This window comes from Ranitomeya imitator, unplaced genomic scaffold (assembly GCF_032444005.1).
Source record: "Ranitomeya imitator isolate aRanImi1 unplaced genomic scaffold, aRanImi1.pri SCAFFOLD_147, whole genome shotgun sequence".
In the NCBI taxonomy this organism is placed as follows: Eukaryota; Metazoa; Chordata; class Amphibia; order Anura; family Dendrobatidae; genus Ranitomeya; species Ranitomeya imitator.
In genome coordinates, this window is record NW_027193755.1 from 314,380 (window position 1) to 330,550 (window position 16,171).

Below are 16,171 nucleotides of genomic sequence, written 5' to 3' on the forward strand. Positions count from 1 at the left end.
TCTGTGTACACATTTATTCTACCTATTCTACTGTAACCTGTCAGTGTGATTTTACTGTACACCGCACTGAATTGCCGGCTTTTCTCTCTAACAGCGCTGCGTATTCCTCGCAAGTCACACTGCTGGTCCGTGTGTAATCCGTATTTTTGGGGCTTCCATAGACATTCATTGACGTTTTATTTGCGCAATACGGTGACAAACGCAGCATGCTGCGATTTTCTACGGCCGTAGAAAGCCGTATAATACTGATCAGTTTAATACGGCAGATAGGAGCAGGGGCATAGAGAATAATTGTGCCGTATTTTTTGCGAGTTTTACGGACGTAGTTTCTGCGCTCTTACGTCCGTAAAACTCGCAAGTGTGACGCCGGCCTTACACTTTCATTCATGTTGATTATGCTGACTGTTCTGAGACTTTTTTTGATATAACGACATATAATTTTAGTAAGACTTAAATAAAATATTATATTTTATTCTTTATAAAGTGTGGCAATCTTTTTATAGGATTAGGAGAAAAATAAATAAGAGAACAACAACACTTTACAGGGTAATACGGTAAATACCCAATTCAGGGCCGGCTCCAGGTTTTTGAGGGCCCCGGGCGAAAGAGTCTCCGTGGGCCCCCCTCTTAAACACATACCATGCTTCATGATGCTCAGATACAGCAGAGAAATATACCACAGCCCACGTAGCATATAACACAGCCCACGTAGCATATAATACAGCCCACGTAGCATATAGCACTGGCCACGTAGCATATAGCACAGGCAGCCCACGTAGCATATAGCACAGGCAGCCCACGTAGCATATAGCACAGGCAGCCCACGTAGTATATAGCACAGGCAGCCCACGTAGTATATAGCACAGGCAGCCCACGTAGTATATAGCACAGGCAGCCCAGCTCACCCACCACCACGCCATCGCCCCCGACCGTTGTGGATACAGGATCTGAGCACATGCACTGATGAATGCTGCTCGTCTTCTGCTGCTCGCTGCGCTGGAACTGGACCGGGTCCCAGACCATGTCGCGACGTGATCTGTGTGTCAGCAACAGCGCTGCTCTTCTTAGTGATGAGCTCCTCACTCTCACCCGGAAGTGACGACCACCGGCCCGGAAGTTACTCTTCTATCCCCATGGACGGTGATTGGTGAGTATTCCTGCTGCAGTGAGTCCCAGTCAGTGAGTCCCACCTCCTGTTGCTGGGAATCATATATCCGCTCCAGCTCCGCCTCCAAGTCCTGGCTGCAATCAGACACAGCCCACAGCACACTAACACAGGGAGGGAGAGTTGAACTCGGGAATGTAGTCCAGCTTCGGGGGCCCCCAGGAGCGCATGATGCGCTGCGCATCAGTGTCGGCAATACCGGCATAATAAGTGTCTTACTGTTATGGGCCCCCCAGTCTCGCCAGGGCCCCGGCATTTGCCCGGGTGCGCCAGGTGCTGACGCCGGCCCTGACCCAATTGGTTGCTCATTATATATGATAGGACTCGCAGATGATGAGGTTATGCTGGGAGCAGAACATCCATAAACTCTTAGGAAATGATACCTGGTGGTGGGTGGTCGCTGGACTCATCTCTGACCTCCCTGTTAGGTTGTGTGCACACGTTGCGGATTTTTTGTGTTTTTTCGCTATAAAAACGCACACATTATGCATCCCATCATTTAGAATGCATTCCGCAATTTTTGTGCACATGATGCGTTTGTTTTGGTTTTTTTCGCAAAAAAAAACGCATTGCGGTAAAAAACGCAGCATGTTCATTATTTTGCGGATTTCCCACTATATCATTGTATTGGGAAATCTTCGGAAAAAAAACGCCAAAAATCTGCATGCAGATTTCTTGCACAAAATGTCCGGTTTTGCTCAGGAAATTTCTGCAAGAAATCCTGAACGTGTGCACATAGCCTTAGGGTTTGCTAAACAGTGCTACAATGGCAATTAGAAAGCCAAGGAAGAAGGTGAATGGCACCTAATCCCATAAAGATTCTGAAATGTATTAGTGATTATATACTTACCGTATTTGGAGGTGCAGACAGACAACGCGCTTTGAGGCCAACTTCACACATTCATTTTTTAAGGACCGTAAACATGGACATACGCACACCCATTGTATTGAATGTTGGTGCGCACGTCAGATTTGTCACACGGACCCTGTGTCCGTGTGAAAAACCCGCAGACATCCTTTTTTTTTCAAGGCAGTACGGAGGAATTGCGTGCCGTACGTACAAGTGCACGCTAATGACATCTGTGTGACTGTCAAGCACAGTGTGGGAAGACTAAGTGCAACACGAAGGGATGAGGGGAAGGGGGATACCCAACACTAGGGAAGGGGAGACCCCTAGGCAGTTCAAAAGTCACCCTGTCTGCCCTAAACGTCCCTATATAGGTTCTGCACCTATATGATGACAATTGTAGTCAGCACCCTCCAAATGGGAATGTTGCTCACAACAACTGTCATCGTCCTCAGCTGGTCTCCGTGCAGTCAGCGATACCAGGTGGCGATGATGATAGTAGTAGTAGTCAGCACATTAAATATATAAAACACGGCAAGATAAAGCAGACAGCTACAGGCTTCTTTTACCAAGCTGGGACGGTCTATAGTTACCTAAGTAAATAGGGCAGCACACTGCAGCGCCAAAACATGCAAACTTGAAAACACGAAATTTGAACTGCATTACTGCACTAGAAATATGAAAAATGAGAGCTTTTAGCGCATAAAAATGGCCAATTTTATGTGTACCTCGTAGCCACTTTACGGCATCTCTCTTATACGAGGTCCTACGCTTGACCTACCTCATTGAGAATAAACGTCTCCATCTGAATGGGTACATGTGAAACCTCTTCTTGGACTCAAATTCTCTCTCTCTGTGGAGGGGTATTGGACCTACTATGATTAAAACACCTGAAGCTAGGAGGCGGGGAGTGCACGATTAGAAGGCTAGAGAATACATTTCAAAAACCTGACCTGCACATCCAAACATAGACACAGTGTGAACAGGTGCTGAACCCAGAGTCGCCAACTCGTATATAGTTAAGTAAATAGGGCAGCACACTGCAGCGCTACGAGGTACACATAAAATTGGCTATTTTTATGTGCTAAAAGCTCTCATTTTTCATATTTCTAGTGCAGTAATGCAGTTCAAATTTCGTGTTTTCAAGTTTGCATGTTTTGGCGCTGCAGTGTGCTGCCCTATTTACTTAACTATATACGAGTTGGCGACTCTGGGTTCAGCACCTGTTCACACTGTGTTTATGTTTGGATGTGCAGGTCAGGTTTTTGAAATGTATTCTCTAGCCTTCTGATCGTGCACTCCGCCTTCTAGCCACAGGTGTTTTAATTACAGCAGGTCCAATACCCCTCCATAGAGAGAGAGAATTTGAGTCCAAGAAGAGGTTTCACATGTACCCATTCAGATGGAGACGTTTATTCTCAATGAGGTAGGTCAAGCGTAGGACCTCGTATAAGAGAGATGCCGTAAAGTGGCTACGAGGTACACATAAAATTGGCCATATTTATGCGCTAAAAGCTCTCATTTTTCATATTTCTAGTGCAGTAATGCAGTTCAAATTTCGTGTTTTCAAGTTTGCATGTTTTGGCGCTGCAGTGTGCTGCCCTATTTACTTAACTATATACGAGTTGGCGACTCTGGGTTCAGCACCTGTTCACACTGTGTCTATGTTTGGATGTGCAGGTCAGGTTTTTGAAATGTATTCTCTAGCCTTCTGATCGTGCACTCCCCGCCTCCTAGCTTCAGGTGTTTTAATTATAGTAGGTCCAATACCCCTCCACAGAGAGAGAGAATTTGAGTCCAAGAAGAGGTTTCACATGTACCCATTCAGATGGAGACGTTTATTCTCAATGAGGTAGGTCAAGCGTAGGACCTCGTATAAGAGAGATGCCGTAAAGTGGCTACGAGGTACACATAAAATTGGCCATTTTTATGCGCTAAAAGCTCTCATTTTTCATATTTCTAGTGCAGTAATGCAGTTCAAATTTCGTGTTTTCAAGTTTGCATGTTTTGGCGCTGCAGTGTGCTGCCCTATTTACTTAACTATATACGAGTTGGCGACTCTGGGTTCAGCACCTGTTCACACTGTGTCTATGTTTGGATGTGCAGGTCAGGTTTTTGAAATGTATTCTCTAGCCTTCTGATCGTGCACTCCCCGCCTCCTAGCTTCAGGTGTTTTAATTATAGTAGGTCCAATACCCCTCCACAGAGAGAGAGAATTTGAGTCCAAGAAGAGGTTTCACATGTACCCATTCAGATGGAGACGTTTATTCTCAATGAGGTAGGTCAAGCGTAGGACCTCGTATAAGAGAGATGCCGTAAAGTGGCTACGAGGTACACATAAAATTGGCCATTTTTATGCGCTAAAAGCTCTCATTTTTCATATTTCTAGTGCAGTAATGCAGTTCAAATTTCGTGTTTTCAAGTTTGCATGTTTTGGCGCTGCAGTGTGCTGCCCTATTTACTTAACTATATACGAGTTGGCGACTCTGGGTTCAGCACCTGTTCACACTGTGTCTATGTTTGGATGTGCAGGTCAGGTTTTTGAAAGGTCTATAGTTACCGACCCACCCCGAGCCAAAAAAAATGGAAGCCTGCAGACCCAAAAATTGACACATCTATTAGATGCACCAATTCTGGCGCTTTATCCGGTGACTGGTCACATTACTAATGTCACCGCTCTTCACTGCCTCCAGATGAAGCAAAGACAGGGAATCGTCGTGGGACCTCCTTATTATGGATTTACAGCACACCCCTTTGGATAACTTTTTTTATCGTAATAAGTCGCTAAATTTAGGTGACTGTCGAGGAGTGATTTTTTACAATTAAAACACTTTTCTGTGTTTGTGTGTTAATTATTTTTGACTACGGTGTTAGTAATGGGAGTGTCTGATAAACGCTTCTTTATTACTAATCCCTGGACTTCATGTCAGCGGACATTACACAGCTGATATCAACCCCAAAACCATTACCCCGATTGCCACCGCACTAGGGCAATAGGGAAGAGCTGAGACTAGGAGCCAGGAAGGTCTCACTTAGTACAGTAGATGCACCATTTCTGGGGCGGCTAAGGATTGGCGTTAGTAGTCTGGGAGGGGGACAAAATCCATGGCCCCTTCCCAGCCTATTAAGATCAGCCCACTGCTGTCTGTTTAGCTTTTGCTGGTTTTTAAAAAGTAGGGTGAACTCCATGTCATTTTTTATTTAGGTCCCCCCTTTTTAATGACCAGTAAAAGCTACATAAATAGCAGTGAGCTGTTATTAATAGGCTGAAGACCTCCATGGATATTGGCCTTGTCCTAAAATAATAGCACCAGCTCCTAGCTGTCTGCTTTCCCTCAGGTGGTTATTAAAAAACGAGGAAACCACACCTTTTTTTCAATTGTTTATTTAATTATTAGCTTAATACAGGTACAAAAAGCTACACAAGCAAAGCACTAATTATATATCTCACAGACATATTTCTATCATCTATTTTCTATCTTTGCACATTTAACACCTAAAGATCTGTCGTTTGTATTCTTCATTATATTCCAGCACTCGCCATACTGATGGCACACGGATTGTACACACGGACATACATATGCCACATGGATGGTGTCACACGGACCTCACCAGTACTGGTTTCTCCAGTACCAGAATCACCAGTACGTGTGAAGGGGGCCTGAAAATGAATTGATTCCTTCCTAAAGGTAGTTAACACCAACAGAGAAATAAGACTTCACAAACTATTTCTTGGTGATTTGGAAATTGCTGTCTTATAAGTTCCAAGATTGGAAACAGGCGTTGCGGGATCATTTATCATAAAGAGGCTTGGTTGTTGGAAGACTATTCCCACAATATAGTACGATCAATAAATCACTAGAGAAAATGTAAATTAATAAGTAGATAATGCACCATAAGTAATACTACAGGATAATCAGCAGATGCTGTGCCACAAACAACGCTGCAGGATAATCAGCAGATACAGTGCCACAAACAACGCTGCAGGATAATCAGCACATGCTGGGCCACAAACAACGCTGCAGGATAATCGGCAGATGCTGTGCCATAAACAACACTACAGGATAATCAGCAGATGCAGTGCCATAAACAACGCTGCAGGATAATCAGCAGATACAGTGCCACAAACAACGCTGCAGGATAATCGGCAGATGCTGTGCCATAAACAACACTACAGGATAATCAGCAGATACAGTGCCACAAACAACACTACAGGATAATTAGCAGTTACAGTGCCACAAACAACTCTGCAGGACAATCAGCAGATGCTGTGACATAAACAACGCTGCAGGATAATCAGCAGATGGTGTGCCATTAACAACGCTGCAGGATAATCAGCACATGCTGGGCCACAAACAACGCTGCAGGATAATCAGCAGAGGCTGTGCTACACACAACGCTGCAGGATAATCAGCAGATGCAGTGCCATAAACAACGCTGCAGGATAATCAGCAGATACAGTGCCACAAACAACACTGCAGGATAATCGGCAGATGCTGTGCCATAAACAACACTACAGGATAATCAGCAGATACAGTGCCACAGACAACACTACAGGATAATCAGCAGATACAATGCCACAAACAACACTGCAGGATAATCAGCAGATGCAGTGCCACAAACAACTCTGCAGGACAATCAGCAGATGCTGTGACATAAACAACGCTGCAGGATAATCAGCAGATGGTGTGCCATTAACAACGCTGCAGGATTGTCAGCAGATGCAGTGCACCAAACAACGCTGCAGGATAATCAGCAGATGCTGTGCCACACACAACTGCAGGATAATCAGCAGATGCTGTGCCACAAACAACGCTGCAGGATAATCAGCAGAGGCTGTGCCATAAACAACGCTGCAGGATAATCAGCAGATGCAGTGCCATAAACAACACTGCAGGATAATCAGCAGATACAGTGCAACAAACAACGCTGCAGGATAATCAGCAGATGCTGTGCCACACACAACTCTGCAGGATAATCAGCAGATGCTGTGCCATAAACAACACTGCAGGATAATCAGGAGATGCAGTGTCACAAACAGCGCTGCAGGATAATCAGCAGATACAGTGCCATAAACAATGCTGCAGGATAATCAGCAGATGCTGTGCCATAAACAACGCTGCAGGATAATCAGCAGATGCAGTGCCACAAACAACACTGCAGGATAATCAGCAGATGCAGTGCGATAAACAACGCTGCAGGATAATCAGCGGATGCTGTGCCACAAACAACGCTGCAGGATATTTAGCAGATACAGTGTCACATTCATCGCTGCAGGATTATCAGCAGATGCAGTGCCACAAACAGCATGGCAGGTTAATCAGGTGATGCTGTGCCACAAACAACACTGCAGGATAATTAGCAGATGCTGTGCCATTAACAACGCTGCAGGATTGTCAGCAGATGCAGTGTCACAAACAGCGCTGCAGGATAATCAGCAGATACAGTGCGATAAACAACGCTGCATGATAATCATCAGGAAAGTAAAACAAACATACTAGAAGATAAAAAACAGGATCTTGAGACAGTAAAACCTTACATAAAATGTGAATAAATGTATCAGTATAATAAAAATGAAAAAAGTCACAGATGACTCCCACCTTGGTCATGTTTTTCCATCACCTACAAGGTAAAGTAGGGATTGTAGAACGAGAAACAAAAATGGACAAAGTGATTTCTTATTACTCGAACAAATAAGGGGAACAATGAAGGGTTGTTCTTTGTTCCCTAAAAATTAATTATTCTGGGATGGGGAAATGTGAGACGTCTCTCAATGGACCACCCATCCTAGAGCATGACTGTGCCTAAAAGTTCCATCCAGATGAGCAAAAGGTAGATATTCACATCTGTAGACCAGTCATCACTGCATCAATGATAAAAGAGTGATATTGGATCCAGTTGGATGAACACGTAGGTGCGCTGCTGCTGGAGTGAATTAATTCTTCAGAAATGATGAGGAGGAAAAGGCTTTTTATTCACAATGCGTTTCAACGCTGTGCCAGCGTCTTTTTCAAGTGAAAAAAAAAAACGGTAAAATTAAAATCCTAAATGGAAGTGAGGTGAATTGTTGTCTGTTATCCAGACTGCGACACAGAGGAATCGGAGGCGATTCACATGGATGGGAACAAGCTACTACACATCTTTGAGGTCAATGGTTACAAGATAATCACCTTCTAGGAGACAGAACAGCTCTGACTTAATCCATATGGAACTTCTTTTTCACAATGAATTGGTTGATAAAATGTAAATTGTTTTTTTCATTTGTTACAATGGTTTGGCACGAACAAAAAAGTTTGGAGTATACTCCCAAGGCTCTCTAGTCAAGGAGGACCTTTGTCTAAGATGTTCATACTGATGACATCTGGAATAGCCCCCTGCAGGAGAAGCTGCTTTGATGAAGACATCTTTAGGATTATGAAATATCTTTGAAGAGGAAGCTCTGAAAGCTCTATATGATAACCATCCTTTATGGAAGCTAGAATCCAAATGTCCTTGTAGATAGGTAGAGTAGGGAGTAGGGGGAAAAAAAAAGTGCACCCAGCACAGAAGGTAGCTACAAAGATTAGATAGAAGACTGCTGGGCAGAAAAACATAAATGCAGCAATAGCAGGAAGGAAAAAACACACAGGAGTCACCTATTCTACAGATGTAGGCAAATACCATTATACAAACAATGCGCCATCTTGAAATAATTTGTTTAACTTCCTGAGAAAGTTAAGAATAATTAAAATTGAAGAGCCACTGATCTCAGGTTCGGTGTTAGTGTCATGACTCTGTTGTTGGGTGTCTCAGGTCCAGGGGCTACTTCCCTGTCCCTAAAGCTAGGAGGTGCCCTAGTTCGCCCTGCTCCCCGGATTACTTCTGATGGTGAAGACGCTGGGGTCACGTAGGTTGCCTTAGCTCCTGAATCCGCCCTCAGTCTGTACCCTTCCCCCACCCAGGTAAGAGGGCAGTAGTAGTGTATGGTAATACACTAACCAGACGAACAAGGTAACACGAACAGGGGAAACGAAAAATACCAAACATACAAATATACACACATAACCAACATTGGTAAACCCCGGGGAGTGGAGGAAGTAAACCAAAGGAGGAGAAGAAGGGGAACTATCACACATTCAAAACCAAGCAACAATCACAGATAAATCCACCAAATGCCTTCTCCAATAATCACCAACAACAGCCTCCAAGCCATGCAGCATAAGTTCACTCTGACAATGTGTGTTAGCCAGAACCCAGATTATATAGGAGATGGGAGTGGCTAACACTGCACAGCTGAGAGCATTAATACAGTAAAGCCTCCAGGAGCTCTCAACTGAGCAGATAACCCCTGCACTGCCCAAAGAAATTTACACCGTTTAATATGAAGGTGAAGTGATTCTAACCAGGGCAGGAGTAGGAGAAATCAGATGCTTCGGTCTTCTGGATCCTCTCTGTCGTGGTAAACCCATGACAGTTAGATTACATTTTTCTACACCATGATATCCCAGTGCTGGGAAGTTATCTAAATTCTTTCGACCACGGCTACATCTAGTACATGCAAACCAACCAGCAGGAAAATATATATAGATTTTTTTTTCTTCCTATAACCACTGCTCCAGCAAAGCAGGCAGGCAGGACTTAACCCCTTTCTGACATCGGGCATAAAAGTACGCCGATGTCGTATTCCCTCCAGTTGATGTGGGCTCCAGCGGTGAGCCCTCATCTTTTCCGGCACATGTCAGCTGTTTTGAACAGCTGACATATGCCGCTAACAGCTGCGGGAGGAATCACGATCCACCTGGTGGTCGGTACTCATAGCAAGTGAGCAATTGTGATACATACAGGCAGCGATCTGATCATGGACTGTATGCAGCAGAGCCCATCAGGTTATGGCAGCTTCTAGTCTCCCATGGAGACTACTGAAGCATGCCAAAAGTAACAAAAAAAGTTTTAAAAATATTTAAAAAAAATTAAAAATATATAAAAGTTTAAATCACCCTTTTTGCCCTATTCAAAATAAAACAATAAAAAAATCAAATGTACACATATTTGGTATCGCCGTGTTCAGAATCCCCCGATCTATCAATATAAAAAAAGAATTAACCCGATCGTTAAATGGCGTAAACAAGAAAAAAAGTCAAAAGGTCAGAATGTTTTTTTTAGTCACCGCAACATTGCATTAAAATGCAAAAACTGGCGATCAAAAGATTGTATCTGCACCAAAATGATATCTTTAAAAGTGACAGCTTGAATAAAATTAATAAGCCCTCACCTACCCGAGATCACGAAAAATGGAGACGCTACAAGTATCAGAAAATGGTGCAATTTTATTTATTTTTAAACAAACTTTGGAATTTTTTTTTACCACTTAGATAAAAAAGAACCTAGACATGTTTGGTGTCGTTGAACTCGAAATGACCGGGAGAATCATAATAGCAGGTCAGTTTTAGCATTTAGCGAACATAGTAAAAAAGCAAAACAATTGTGGAATTGCACTTTTTTGCAATTTCACCGCACTTGGAATTTTTTTCCCGTTTTCCAATACACGATATGTTATGGTGTCATCAAAAGTACAACTTGTTCCGCAAAAAACAAGCCCTCACATGGTCATGTTGACCAAAAAATAAAAAAAACTTATGGCTCTGGGAAAAAGGGGGAGCGAAAAATGGAAATGCAAAAACGAAAATACCTCCAGTCATGAAGGGGTTAAACACTCTTTACTGGCAGATCATAACAATATTTGCAGTTGAGTAACAATTCCCATTAAAACAGTAGCCATTGGGAATGAACCAGATTATCTAGGGTAGTGCATTCCACAGAACAGACATAGGACGAGTAGAGTCTTAGAAACAGGTTTGGATTATTAAGGATGTTAGTCTTAAGGTACCTTCACACATAACGATTTCGTTAACGATATCGTTGCTTTTTGTGACGTAGCAACGATATCGTTAACGAAATCGTTATGCGTGACAGCGACCAACGATCAGGCCCCTGCTGGGAGATCGTTGGTCTCTGGGAAGGATCAGGACCTTTTTTTGTCGCTGATCACCAGCTGTCATCGCTGGATCGGCGTGTGTGACGCCGATCCAGCGATGTGTTCCCGTGTCAGCGCGGGCCGTCCGTAAAGCAGAGCATAGCGGTGACGTCACTGCTGTGCTCTGCTTTACGGCCGGCGCTGACACAGTGCAGGGAAGCTGACGCAGGGGGACAGACACCGGAATGTAAGTATGTAGTGTTTGTTTTTTTTTACTTTTACAATGGTAACCAGGGTAAACATCGGGTTACTAAGCGCGGCCCTGCGCTTAGTAACCTGATGTTTACCCTGGTTACCCGGGGACTTCGGCATCGTTGGTCGCTGGAGAGCTGTCTGTGTGACAGCTCTCCAGCGACCACACAACGACCTAAATAGCAACGCTGCAGTGATCGGCATCGTTGTCTATATCGCTGCAGCGTCGCTAAATGTGACGGTACCTTTAGATCATTAGTAGGATGGAGAGAATGGGTAGGGTGATAGACGGGAGATGAGATGTAGGGCTGTAGACGGAGATGAGGAGATGTTGGGCGGTGAAGAAACATGGAGAGGAGGGTACAGTGGAAACAGATGAAGAGAGGTAGGGTGATGCAGCAGTGTGAATAGGACATGTAGGATGGTAGACAGATTAAGGGTGATACAGCACTGTGAAGAGGATGAGTAGAGTGGTAGACAGAGATGGGGGTGATGCAGCACTGTGGAGAGAACAGGTAGTATGGGAAACAGAGATGAAGAAATGTGGCATGATGCATTAGTGTGGAGAGGACGGGCAAGTTGATAGACAGAGATGAGGAGGAGATGAAGGGCAGTAGAGTACTGCAGAAAGGACGTGTACTGTGGTAGACATAGATGTAGGGTGGTGCAGAACTGTGTGGAGGACAGGTAGTGTGGTGGACAGAGATTAGGAGATATAGGGTGATGAAGCAATGTGGTGAGGACAGATAGGATGGTAGACAAGGATGAGAAGTAAATGTGGGGCAGTGCAGCACTGTTTAGAGGACAAGTAGGGTGGTAGACAGACATTATGAGATGTAGGGTGATGAAACACTGTGGAGAGGACAGGTTGGGTAGTAGACCGAGATAAGGAGGAGATGTAGGGTGGTGCAGCACTGTGGAGAGGACAAATAGGGTGGTAGACAGAGGAGGGATGAGATGTAGGCCGCTGCAGCACTGTGGAGATGACGGGTAGGGTGATAGACTGAGATAAGGAGGAGACTAGGGCGCTGTAGCACTGTGGAGAAGACAAGTAGATGTATGATTATTATTATTATTATTTATTTATATAGCACAATTAATTCCATGGTGCTGTGCATGAGAAGAGGTTACATCAAAATACAAATATTACTTACAGTAAACAAACTAACAATGACAGACTGATACAGAGGGAAGAGGACCCTGCCCTTGTGGGCTTACATTCTACAGGATTATGGGGAAGGAGACAGTAGCTCGGGGGTTGCAGTAGCTCCGATGGTGTTGAGGTGGCCGTGTTGTCATTACTGGTTGTAAGCTTTCTTGAGGAGGTGGGTTTTCAGGTTTCTTTTGAAGGTTCCAAATGTGGTGGATAACCGGACGTGTTGGGGCACAGAATTCCAGAAGATGGGGGATATTCGGGAGAAGTCTTGGAGGAGATTGGGTAAGGAGTGAATAAGCGTGGAGGAGAGAAGGAGGTCTTGGGAGGACTGGAGATTACGTGAGGGAAGATATTGAGAGATTAGTTTGGAAATATACAGAGGAGAAAGGTTATGGATGGCTTTGTAGGTCAGTGTTAGTAGTTTAAACTGGATACGCTGGGAAATTGGGAGCCAGTGAAGGGATTTGCAAAGAGTGTAAGCAGGAGTGTAGCGAGGAGAGAGATTAATTAGTCGGGCAGCAGAGTTAAGGATGGACTGGAGGGGTGCGAGAGTGTTAGAAGGTAGGCCACAGAGGAGTATGTTGCACTAGTCGAGGCGGGAGATGATTAGGGCATGCACATGCATTTTGGTAGAGTGAGGGTTGAGGAAAGGACGGATTCTGGAAATATTTTTGAGCTGGAGGCGACAGGAGGTGGCGAGAGCTTGGATGTGCGGTTTGAAGGACAGGGCAGAGACAAGGGTTACTCCGAGGCAGCGGATTTTGGGGAAAGTGTGATTTCATTTCTTTTGATAGATCAGGTAGGGAAGATATGCGAGATGGAGGAAAGATAATTAGTTCAGATTTGTCCACGTTGAGCTTGAGGAAGCGAGAGGAGAAGAAGCAGGATGTGGCTGATAGACACTCTGGGATTCTGGAGAGCAGAGAGGCGACATCAGGGCCAGAGAGGTAGATCTGGGTGTCATCAGCATATAGATGGTAATGGAAGCCATAGGACTTTATGAGTTGTCCCAGGTCAAGTGTATAGATCGAGAAGAGTAAGGTTCCTAGGACAGAACCTTGAGGGACACCAACGGAGAGGGGGCGGGATGAAGAGGTAGTATTGGAGTAGGAAACGCTAAATGTGCGGTTGGTAAGGTATGAGGAGATCCAAGATAGGGCAAGGTCTTTGACACCAAACGAAGAGAGGATCTGTAGTAGGAGGCAATGGTCAACTGTGTCGAAGGCAGAGGACAGGTCTAGAAGGAGAAGTATAGAGAATTGTCTATTAGCTTTGGCTGTAAGTAAAGGTACCTTCACACTAAACTACTTAACAATGATATCGCTAGTGATCCGTGACGTAGCAGCGTCCTGGATAGCGATATTGTTGTGTTTGACACGCAGCAGCGATCTGGATCCTGCTGTGACATCGTTGGTCGGAGCAGAAAGGCCAGAACTTTATTTCGTCGCTGGATCTCCCGCAGACATCGCTGAATCGGCGTGTGTGACGCCGATTCAGCGATGTCTTCAGTGGTAACCAGGGTAAACATCGGGTTACTAAGCGCAGGGCCGCGCTTAGTAACCCGATGTTTACCCTGGTTACCATTGTCAATGTAAAAAAAAACAAACAGTACATACTTACATTCCGGTGTCTGTCCCCTCGCCGTCAGCTTCCCACACTGACTGTGAGCGCCGGCCGGCCGTAAAGCACTGCGGTGACGTCACCGCTCTGCTTTACGGCCGGCCGGCGCTGACACAGTGCAGGGAAGCTGAGGCCGGGGGACAGACACCGGAATGTAAGTATGTAGTGTTTGTTTTTTTTTACATTCACAATGGTAACCAAGGTAAACATCGGGTTACTAAGCGTGGCCCTGTGCTTAGTAACCCGATGTTTACCCTGGTTACCAGGGGACTTCGGCATCGTTGGTCGCTGGAGAGCTGTCTGTGTGACAGCTCTCCAGCGACCACACAGCGACGCTGCAGCGATCGGCATCGTTGCCTATATCGCTGCAGTGTCGCTTAATGTGACGGTACCTTTAGTCGTTAGTAATTTTGGTCAGGGCAGTCTCAGTGGAATGGTGGGGATGGAAGCCAGATTGTAGGTTGTCGAAGAGAGAGTTAGATGCAAAGTGAGAGGAAAATTCTGTATGGACATGCTGCTCAAGGAGTCTGGAAGCAGATAGGAGCAAAGATATGGGGCGATAGCTGGACATAGGATTCGGGTCAAGGGATTGCTTTTTGAGGATAGGTGTGATTGTGGCCTGTTTGAAAGCAGAGGGGATGATAGCAGAAGTTAGTGATAGGTTGAAGAGGTGGGTTAGGGATGGGATAAGTGTGGTGGTGAGGTTGCGGAGGAGGTGGGATGGGGTCAAGCCCACAAGTGGTGAGGTGTGATTTGGAGAGAAGATGCTCAAGATCCCCTTCAGTGATTTTGGAGATGGAAGTTATGGGGTTACGGCATTGGTCTGGTATACAAAGGAGTTGTGGTGGTTTGTCAACAAAGACTTGCCTTGTTTGGTCTATCTTACTTTTGTAGTGCTTGGCACAGTCCTTTGGAGAGATTAGGGAACTCGGAGGGGGCAGTGGTGGGCTGAGGAGGGAGTTAAAAGTGTTGAACTGTTTGGGATAAAGAAAATAGGAGGGATGTAAAATAGGCCTGTTTAGAAGAGGTGATAGCTGATTTGAATGCGAGTGTTTGTTTGAGTGCAGTGGAATCATCTTGCGAATGCGTTTTCTTCCAACGCCTTACTGCAATTTTGGATACTTGCCAAAGCTTTTTAGTGATGTTATTGTGCCAGGGTTGTCTATTGATTCGTCGCACTCTGATGCGAGAGTGGCATTGTAGAAACTAGTGGCAGTGTCTGTGCCGTGGAGTGAGGATATGGGTGCCAGTGGTAGGATAGAGTCAAAGAGCGTGTGGGTGTCAAGGTGTGCGAGGTTTCTGCGGGGGTGTGCATGTTGCTGGACATGGGTGGTCAGAGAGAGAGAGAGGGGGGAGGCTGTGAAGTTGGATAGGGAGCAGAGACGGGTGAAGACCAGGTATGTCCATCTGTGTGGGTGGCTGAGGAGGACTGTTGTGAATTCTGTGGCAGAGCTCCCTCCTGTGGCCACAAGTGGTATTTCGGCTGGTTCTCTCTGTGAGCTTCCGTTGGTGGAAGGAAGTGGTACTGCGGCTTCTGAGTCTCCTTCCTCAGGTGATGTGGTGATGTCGTTAGACGTTTCCTATTTAACTCCACCTAGTGCTGTGATCCTGGCCTCCTGTCAATGTTCTAGTGTGGGTCTAGCTTCCTCCTGGATCGTTCCTGTGGCCTGCTGCTCTGCATAAGCTAAGTTGTGCTTGTGTTATTTTTGGTTTGCTGTTTTTTCTGTCCAGCGTGCTCTTTTTGTTTTTGTTGCTAGCTGGAAGCTCTGGGACGCAAAGGGTGTACCTCCGTGCCGTTAGTTCGGTACGGAGGGTCTTTTTGCCCCCTCTGCGTGGTTGTTAGTAGGGTTTTGTGTTGACCGCAAAGTTACCTTTCCTATCTTCGGTCTATTCAGAAAGTCGGGCCTCACTTTGCTAAATCTGTTTCATCTCTACGTTTGTCTTTTCATCTCACTCACAGTCATTATATGTGGGGGCTGCCTTTTCCTTTGGGGAATTTCTTTGAGGAAAGTTAGGCTTGTTTTCCTCTTAGGCCTAGCTAGTTTCTCAGGCTGTGCCGAGTTGCATAGGTAGCGTTAGGCGCAATCCACGGCCGCCTTTAGTTGTGGTACGATAGTATAGGGATTGCGGTCAGCAGAGTTCCCACGTCTCAGAGCTCGTCCTATGTTTTTGGGTTAT